Here is a 10389-nt window from a genome sequence, read left to right on the forward strand (position 1 = left end):
ACTATTTTGTTTATTATTTAAGCATAAATTATATTTTTGAAGTTTTTTTCTGTTTTAAAGTCATTTGAATGTTTTTGAATTTGCAGGGTTTTCAGATCTGAGACAAACTTTGAAAAACTTCTTAAAAGACTCTTGGAAGACTTTAGGCAAGTCTTCTAATGCATTTTATGCTAGAAGACTTCCCACAAAGTCTTCAGGAAGTCTTCCGCAGTCTTCTGCCCAAAGTAGTACAAATTTGGATATGTATTTTATATGTTTTATCTATTAGTTTCTGAAAAATTATAGATTCAACCTAATTTGCTTATTTTGTTTATCACTTAAGCATAAAGAATTTATTTTGAAGTTTTCTCTGTTTTGAAGCCATTTGAATGCTTTTGAATATGCCGATTTTTTAATATTTGTGTCAGGCTTCGCAGAAGATTCTTGGAATATTCTCAGAAGACTCTTGGAAGATTTTTTAATGTATTTTATGCTAGAAAACTTCCCACAAAGTCTCTGGGAAGTCTTCCGAAGTCTTATGTCCAAAGTGGTATGTTTTAGTTGTGAAACTAAGTCTTCCGAAGTATGTGAACTATTTTAGTTGTGATTTTTTTTGTAAACTTGAAGATATATTAATCAAAAGAATTTGGTATATTTTTTCATGTTTTTCCAAAAGTACTTGACATTATTGAAGTAATTGATACAACCTACCAAGAAATTGTTTTAATTATTCCACTCACTCAGAACAAAACAGAACAACACAAAAATAGTCAAATTTACTAAAATTAAGAGAGAAGACTTCACAAGAAAACTTAGTCAAATTCACAAAAGATCAAACTTGAATTTTAAGTGAAAGTTGAAATTTTAAATCTCATAAATTAAAAATTATACCCCCCTAAGGTGAACCTTTAAATTCACCACACCTTTTATCACAATCAAATTGCCACCTAGATAAGTAATAAAAATATTATTTAAAAAAAAAATCTAAAATAATAGAAAAACAATAATGACGCTAATTTTAACGATGTTAACACCGTACTAAACCCTAAATCCTAAAATCTAAACCCTAAAACTTAAATCTAAACCCTAAAATTTAAATCTAAACCCTAAACCCTAAACTCTAAACCCAAACCCTAAATTCTAAATCTTAAATCCAAAACCTCTAAAATAATAACATACCTTGAGATTACTTAACAATCTTGAAAATCTAGCATAGAGAGAAGTCTACTAGAGAATTACTTCTTAAGAAGTCTTCTCGGATTAGCTAGAAACACTAGTAAACATAAATATTTGAAATCTCATAATTATCATCAAATAAGATATGAATTTCATCCAGGAGCCCCAATATTGACTAATACACATTAATTTATAAGAAAATACTAAAAATTCATTTTAATTGTAGAGAAAATGAATATTTATTAAATATTGACGTAAAAGACTTTTGAAGAAGTCTTCTATTTATGTCATTTTTGCAATTGAAAATTTACGAAAGAAGACTTCTTAAGAAGTCTACTCTGCAGAAGACATCTTGAGAAGTCTTTCTTTGTAAATATTGGCTTAATTCTGAAATTGAAAAATTCTCGAAAATGCCAGAGTAGACTTCTTGGATAAACAAGTTAGTTTTGCAATTGACCGAAGTTTGTCAAAAACTTGATTTTTTATAGAAGATTTCCCGGGAAGTCTTCTGAGGGAAGAATTCTATAGAATTCTTATCAATGTCGTCTACTTGAGATACTTTTGCAATTAACTATATAGAGAAGTCTTCTCTCGTAACCAAAGGTTTTACCAAAACACATAAATATTTTTGACGAAGTCTTCTCCCAGAACACTTCTCAAGAAGTCTTCTCATTAATATTAAATGTTTCACTATTATTTTTCAATTTCAAAATTAACACACACAAACTTTTTGCGACAGTGAGAAGACTTCGGGAAACTTTTAGATGACTTCTATAGAATTTTTTCCTGAGAAGACTTCCTGAGAATTTTTAAAGTCAAATTTCTGACAAATTTTGGTCAATTGCCAAACTAACATATTTATCCGAGAAAACTTCTCGAGAACTCTTCTCTAGGATATTTCTGTTTTTTTCTTAATAATGGAAAGTTAGAAGACTTCTTGAGAAGTCTTCTTGAGAAGTCTTCTCTATGGAAGTCTTCTTGATGGAGAACACATATATCAAAGTCTTCTGAAAGTCTTCGCGAACATATCTGAGAAAAAAATGATTTCATACCTTGAGCCTGTGAGATTACTTGCTTAACTTCTCCAAGCACTCAGAACTTCACTACAAAAGCTACCAAGTCGTTAATGATCATGAATCAAAAGCTTCAATGTCTCTATGAACCTTACAAAACTTGAAATCAAAATCTTGGTTTTTTTGGATGAATTTGAAGAGAGGGTGAAAGATATGTGATTTGTGTGCATAAGTAATGAGATATTAAGAGTAAAAAACAAAATTTTGGTGCATTAAAAGTTTCAAATTGGTTGTTCATGGTGGTTAGTGTATTGATGGCAATGGTAATATTGTAAATACTTGGTGAAGATGAGGATGATAAGTTAAAAGAATCATTTTCAAAAAATAAATAAATAAATATAATGAAATTTTCGTGAATAACTCAAATTTCTAGGGTGGGAAAAAAAGAAAGTTTCAAGAAAAACATGGGTTATTTTTGTGTTTGACTTGAAGTTTTAGGTCATATTTTAAAAAGCCCATAAAATTTTATATACAATATTTCTCTATATGGTACGACTTCCAAACTTTAGGTGTGCATATACACACGTAGGGGTAGGCATTTACTCGATAACCGAACCCGTATCCAAACCCGATCCGAAAAATTCGAACCAAAATCCGAATCGATGTAGAAAAATACCCGAACGGATATTGAATTAGGAGAGATTGGATATCTGAACCCTAACGGGTAATATCCAAACCTGAATGGATATCCAAAGATAAATGAACATATGTATTACTAACCTTATATTTCTAGTTTATATCTCTCATTTTATTTAAAATATTTATATTGTTACGACACATACTTTAAGTTTATATAATATACATATAATTACGGAGGAAATGATTTGCTACTCACTTAAATTGCATTTCAAGTTTTTTTTTGTTTCGAGAATTAACAAAAGTTACATACAAAATTTAAAAACAATAACCAAATTAGTGTATTTTTAGTTTTAAAATGTTATGTCCAAATCTATTAATCATTCAATCTATTAAAAAAAAACCAGTTAAGTGAAAGTTATATTATAAATACAAGAAACTTGAAAAATAAAATTTTAATTTATAATTTTTTCTTTCAAAATCTAATCCAAACTAAAAATACCTGAATCTGACCCAAAATACAGAAATACCTAAACGGGTTCTAAACCTCTATACTGAAATACCCAAAAATCCAAAATACCTGAGCTGAACGCGAACGGGTACCCGAACGTCCACCCTATACACACACATAAATTCATAATATACCTTCCTATTTTAAATGTCAAGTCACTTTAAACTTTTAGGCGTACACATATGTACACCAATCATAGGATGTCCTCTGAATTTTTTAAATATTTTTAGTTAAATTCATCTTTCTTTCGCATTAAGATTTTTTGTAAATATCTAATGAATATCTGCTATATGCATAGATTTATTATTTAAATATTTTAATAATGATATTTTGTAATTTTATTTTAAATTATGTGATAACTTTTCAAATATTATCTGAAAAATGATTTTTTTAAAATCATTACATTCATGAGACAAAGCATTTTGCTATGGTTGTAACTGGTGACCATTATATAAACATTAAAAATAAGTAGGAAAAAAAATCAGAAAAATAAAATTATAGGAATGAAAATGAAGATTATTCCTTATCAATTTTAGCAAGGAACAATTTTTTTCTATATTCTTGTAGAATAAAAGAAATGAAAAAATATGAAAATGAAAAACAAATCCTTATAAATGGTGGAAAAGAAACTAGAAATAGTAAGAAATGTATTATTTTCTTACATTCTTTGGTCACAGGTTAGACCATGTATCATGATGAAAATAAGACGACTTTTTGTATCCGGAGATGTTGATCTCTTTAAAACAACACAAGCACAAACCTAAACTAGACCGTATCAACTGCTTCTTTATTTACAAATTGGCAAAATTTCTACAGATTTTTATTAAAAACATAGTATTCAGAAGTGTGAATCGCGGTACATCATTTGAATCAGTCTATGAGAGCGTGTAATTACATTAATCATATCATATGGAGTAAAAAACTCTATAAATTAATAATGTTAAAAAATATAGTTTTTTTTGACAATGGGCTTTTTATATATAAAGAAGATGTCAATATATATACCTATATATGCATATATACAAAAAATTAGTTTTTTTTTCTAATTAAATGAAATTCAAAACGGTACAAGACCATATCCTTAACTTCTGGAAACAGGTTCTACTCAACCGACTACTGTAGACCGACATTGAACTGCCGAGGGAAGCCACATCGCCGAAGCAGAATCTCACCGCCACCGACTGCCACATCGTAAGACAGAGGGCTGGGTCGTCATCGGAATAGTTCCCCTCCACCAGAGGAGAGAGAGTTCCATTTTGAACCGAATGCAGAAGCGGACCTTGAAAGTGGCTCTTCTCAAAACGCCGAGAGAGAGTTATCTGAAATAGAAAAAAGTTAGATCCACCGAAGCAGACCCAAGGAGATCCTCCGTTGCTGGGAAGAACTAGATACCACACGCGCAGCCGAGAAAGGAGGAAGGGTCGTTGACCAGACGACACCACCACACCACCACTCCACTTGAAACACCCACCCCCCAAAGAGAACCTATGGGGGTTTCTTGAAACTCTAGAGCAGACAAGAACCCCACTCGTCACAGTGTTGGAATGACAAACTTTGTTAAAATGAAGGAAGTGTTTAAGTATTTGAAGAGAGATAAACTTTGTTAAGAAAAAAGCTTTTAATAACTTAGAAGAGAATTTCTTATTACTTGAAAGTTTCCTACAAATTTGGATCATTACAAAATGAAAGGGGATTGGAGGTATTTATAGTCTCTAAAGTACAAAATATTTCAAATATTATAATACTAAATCTAGATAATTCTACTTAAATATCTAGATAATGTTATCCTAATTATCTAGATAGTTCTATGAAAATATCTAGATCTTTATCTTAAGGAGGTGGAGGATAATTCTAGATATTGGGCTAAGTTTTGGCTAAACATGATTTGTGAATTGTTAGCCCAATAATGTGATCCAAATCAAGTTTAACTTTCAACACCACTTCTTAAACTTGATCTGGTTACTCAGAGTAAGCTCCTCCTCTTGATAATTTTTTCTCGTTTGAGTGGCTTGGTGAAGATATCAGCTACTTAATCATTTGTCTTCACAAACTCCAATTGCACATCCATCTTTGTAACACATTCTCTAATGTAGTGATAACGAGTATCGATGTGCTTACTCCGATCATGGAAGACTGGATTCTTCACCAATGCTATTGCCAACTTGTTATCCACAAATATCTTCGTTGGCTCCTCTTATGGTAGGTTCAACTCATTTAGCAAGTTTCGTAACCAAATAGCATCGCAAACACATGAAGTAGCTGCCACATACTCCGCTTCACAAGTAGAAAGGGTGACAATCGGTTGCTTCTTTGACATCCATGTGAAAGTGGTTTCTCTAATGAAAAACACAAAGCCACTTGTACTTTTCTGGTCATCTATGTCTCCACCCTAATCGCTATCGCTATATCCAACAAGCTTGTAATCGTCAGAAATAGAGTAGTACAAATCAAAGTTGATTGTACCTTTGATATAGCATAGGATCCTCTTAGCTGCCTTGTAGTGAGTTGTTGTTGGATGCTCCATGTATCGACTCACAACTCCAACTGCGTGTAGGATGTCAGGCCTTGTGTAAGTTAGGTGACGTAGACTTCCAACTAAACTCTTTAAGAGTGTTGGATCCACACTCTCTCCTTCTTCTTCCTTTGACAACCTGCAGTCATAGAGATCTGTCCTCGATCGCCATAGAACCTTATCCTCAGCACTACCATCAATAGGAGGTTGTACACCACTAATACTCAATATTATTTTCTGTAGATTTGGGTCTCGGCATCTTCTAAATTGCCATCCAGACTCATTTGCGACATCAGCAACCTTTGCATAACATCCGACTCCTAACCTATGTGGCTCAGCATCTCCAACCATGTCGATCAATCGACCAAGAGAAAGCCACTGGTCCAGCCAGAATAAGGTACTCCGCCCATTACTAATTTGCACTATGATGAATTGGGAAGCTAAAGGCCTCATCCTGAAGAGCTTCCTCCACACCCACGAGCCCTTAGTTGATTCACTTATATCCCAAAATGAGCCATTACTCCATAAGTTTTGGCGCACCCAAGCTACCCAGAGAGACCCTGATGTAGTAAACAACTTCCAAATGAGCTTCAAAGCAAAAACCTTGGAAATATCTGCGAGACGTCTTAGACCAAGCCCTCCTTCATCTCACGGCATACACACATCTTCCCACGATACTTTCGCCTTCCCATAACAGTTTGGGGAGCCACTCCATAGAAAAGCAGAGCACATACTCTCAATCTAATCTAGACAGCCTTTAGGGATACAGAAAGCAGAGCTCCAAAAGTTTGATGTGCTATAAATGACGGACTGGACAAGCTGTAGTCGACCCGCAAAGGACAGGGACTTGCACGTCCAATTTTGGAACCGCTGTTTAATTTTCTCCACCAAAGGTTCATAATCCTGTCGGATCATGGTCTTTGTAGTAAGAGGCAGCCCAAGGTACTTTGCAGGTAACGTAGATACCGAGAGTCCAATGGCAGCAGCCTCCTGCTCAATAATATATTTCCCCTTCCCCCTGCATGCAAGGTAGACTTTGCGATGTTAATGTTCAGCCCTGACATCTTTGCGAAATCATCAAACACCCTTAGTGTACCACGTAGAGACTGTGGAGACTCATCCATAAACACCATAATATCGTCTGCAAAACTGAGGTGAGACAGCTTGACATCTTTGCACTTCGGGTGATACCCAATTTCACGCCTTTCCACTGCTCTCTCTATTCAACGTCTGGGAGAGCAGAGCACATACTGAAAATAACTTACAGGACATATTCCTTTTTCAACATGTATTCCCCCAACTTTTAATTAAAACAAGCTTTCCAACATGTATGATGTATTCCTTTTTCAAAACAAAATCACAAAAACTAATTGCATGTATTTCTAAATTTTTATATCTATATGTTGTCCAGATTTAGAAAATATGTAACTAAAACAATAATTTATTTTAATACTCATTATAATTTTATGTTCAAATAATTTAGAAGATAGGAATTTACTCGTGCAAAGCACGGGAGGTAATACTAGTATTTATATAAACTCCATACATAACTTATTAATTTATGATTTTAGTAGAGCATATATTTATACAGAATTTCCTGAAAAAATTATTTTGTCGATTTATATTATATTTTGAACTTGTCCACCTATATACCGATAAAATTTAGTAATTAATCGTGTTCATAAGTTTATCGAATATTAATTTATAGAATTTCTATTGTATGTATAAAGAAGAAGCTTCTTTCTATAATTTCTTTACATCACCAATTCAATTTAAAATATTTCAAATTTTTTTTGTCATATTAAATAGCACATTAACTAATTCAAATAATTTTAATTTTTTGCCAATAATGGGTGAAATTGGACTGCTTTCGTCCTAATAACACATATGTAACCAAATCAATTATCTTAAGCCTTCTAAAATATAACACAAACCGGAATGTTACGATTCATCCCCTCAAGGAACGCAATGTCCCCGTTGCGCCCCGTGATGTTACCCATGTTAGTGTGAGCCCACCTAGGACTCCACACTCGTCTAGGTTTGGCTCTGATACCAATTATAACGCCCCAACCGCCCACAACCAATGGGCCTCTCACGCATGGGGCCCATTAGATAAAAAATATAATTTTTTATAATTTTATATATTAATATTTTGATAAATATACATTTATTAGATAAAATATTAAGTTAACTAATATTTCTATTATTTTTAATATTGATAATATAATGGAACATTTTACGGTTTATATTTTACGATTATAAAATTTTACGGATTATTTCATCAGTCATGAAATAGATTAATGAAATACAAGAATTTTTTTTAAAACACATTAAATCATTTATATTTAAAATGATAGAACAAATTTTGACCAATGCAAGATATGTTAAAATCTGTATAACTCCATTTCACTTTTAATTTGTTAAAAATAAAGTAAAACAAATATGAAACACACCAAATAAATGAAGATCATGTTCATCATGAGATACTAATTATATTGATGTGAACAATTTTTCGAGAGATAAGACGAGGATTGAAGTGAAGAAGATAGTAATGGCTGATAATTCTGCATATATGTTCATTAAAGGTTTGATTGGCGGAGCATTAGCATAAGTATTATGCGCGCTATTATTCAATCAAAATTTATTAAAAAACCATTTAGAAAAGCATTTACAAGATGCTAATGCTCTTCAAATGCTCTTCAAATGCTCTTTGCAGTTAAATATATAAAAAAAAAATTATATATAATTAATTAATTTTTATTCAATAATATAAAATATTATGTTTAAAAAAAATATTTACATTTAAAATATAATATAATTTATATAATTACACACATAATTCATTATTTTTATTAATAAAACATAACATAATATATATTTTTATATTATAAGATAAACATATCTATATTATTAAGAAAAAAATAAATTATATATCATATATTAATTTTTATGATATTATTATACATGAATCATTTTTTACTCTACCAATAAATAAATAATGATAACTTATATATAAATTGGGGTTTTCCAAATATGACCTAAAATTTCAAATCAAAAACAAAAGTAACCTATGCTTTTTTTGAAACTTTTTTCCCTACTCACCCTAGAAGTTTGAGTTATTCACGAAAATGCCATTACATTTTTTTTTTTACAAATGATTCTTTTACCTTATCATCCTCATCTTCACCAAGTATTTACAGTATTGTCATTGCCATCAATACACTAACCACCATGAACAACTAATTTGAAGTTCTTAATGCACCAAAAGTTTGATTTTTACTCTTCATATCTCATTACTTGTGCACACAAATCACATCTCTTTCATTCTCTCTCTTCAAATTTATCCAAAAAAAAACTAAGATTTTGATTCCAAGCTTCGTAAGGTTCATAGAGATATTGAAGCTCATGATTCGTGGTCACTAACGACTTGGTAGCTTTTATAGTGAAGTTCTGGGTACTTGAAGAAGCAAAACAAGTAATCTCACAGGCTCAAGATATGAAATCATTTTTTTTCTCAGATCTGTTCGAGAAGACTTTCAGAAGACTTCGGGATGACTTTCAAAAGACTTCGCTAAATGTGTTATCCATCAAGAAGACTTCCCTAGAAGTGTTATAACATTCCTTTATTAAGAAAAAAAACCCAAAAATCACAGAGAAGACTTCTGGAGAAGTCTTCTCAGATAAATATGTTAGTTTTGCAATTGGCGGAAGTTTGTCAAATATTTGAATTTTTATAGAAGACTTCTCGGGAAGTCTTCTCGGAAAAAACTTCTATAGAAGTCTTCTAAAAGTTTTCCCGGAGTCTTCTCACTGTCGCAAGAAGTATGTGTGGGTAACTTTTTCAATTGAAAAATAATAGTGAAACATTTTATTCCGGGTTTTGGTCAAACCTTTGGTTACGAGAGAAGACTTTTATAAAAGTCTTCTGACGGAAGACTTCTCTAGAAGTCTTCTCTCGAAAAATCAAATACAGTCAATTGCAAAAGTATTCCAGGTAGACTTCTTGCGACATTGAGAAGACTTTCAAAAGACTTCAACAGAAGTTATCTCCGAGAAGACTTCCCGAGAAGTCTTCTATAAAAAGTCAAGTTTCTGACAAACTTCAGTCAATTGCAAAACTAACCTGTTTATCCGAGAGGACTTCTCGAGAAGTCTTCTCGAGAAGTCTTCTCTGGCTTTTTCGAGAATTTTTCAAATTCAAGATTAAGCCAATATTTACAAAGAAAAACTTCTCAAAATATCTTCTGTAGGGAAGACTTCTTAAGAAATCTTCCTTCGTAAATTTACAATTGCAAAAATGACATAAATAGAAGACTTGCTGAAGACTTCGTGGGAAGTCTTATTGCATAAATGTATTAGAAGATTTCCCAAGAAGTCTTCCGAGAGTCTTCCAAGCGTTTTCTGAGAAGTTTTCCAAAGTCTGACTCAGATCTGAAAAATCTTTATATTCAAAAACATTCAAATGGCTCCAAAACAGAGAAAGCATCAAAAATATATTTTTTTTATGCTTAAATAATAAACAAAACAATCAAATTAGGTTGAATCTATAAATTTTTAGAATC

Source organism: Brassica napus, chromosome A2 (genome assembly GCF_020379485.1).
Source record: "Brassica napus cultivar Da-Ae chromosome A2, Da-Ae, whole genome shotgun sequence".
In the NCBI taxonomy this organism is placed as follows: domain Eukaryota; kingdom Viridiplantae; phylum Streptophyta; class Magnoliopsida; order Brassicales; family Brassicaceae; genus Brassica; species Brassica napus.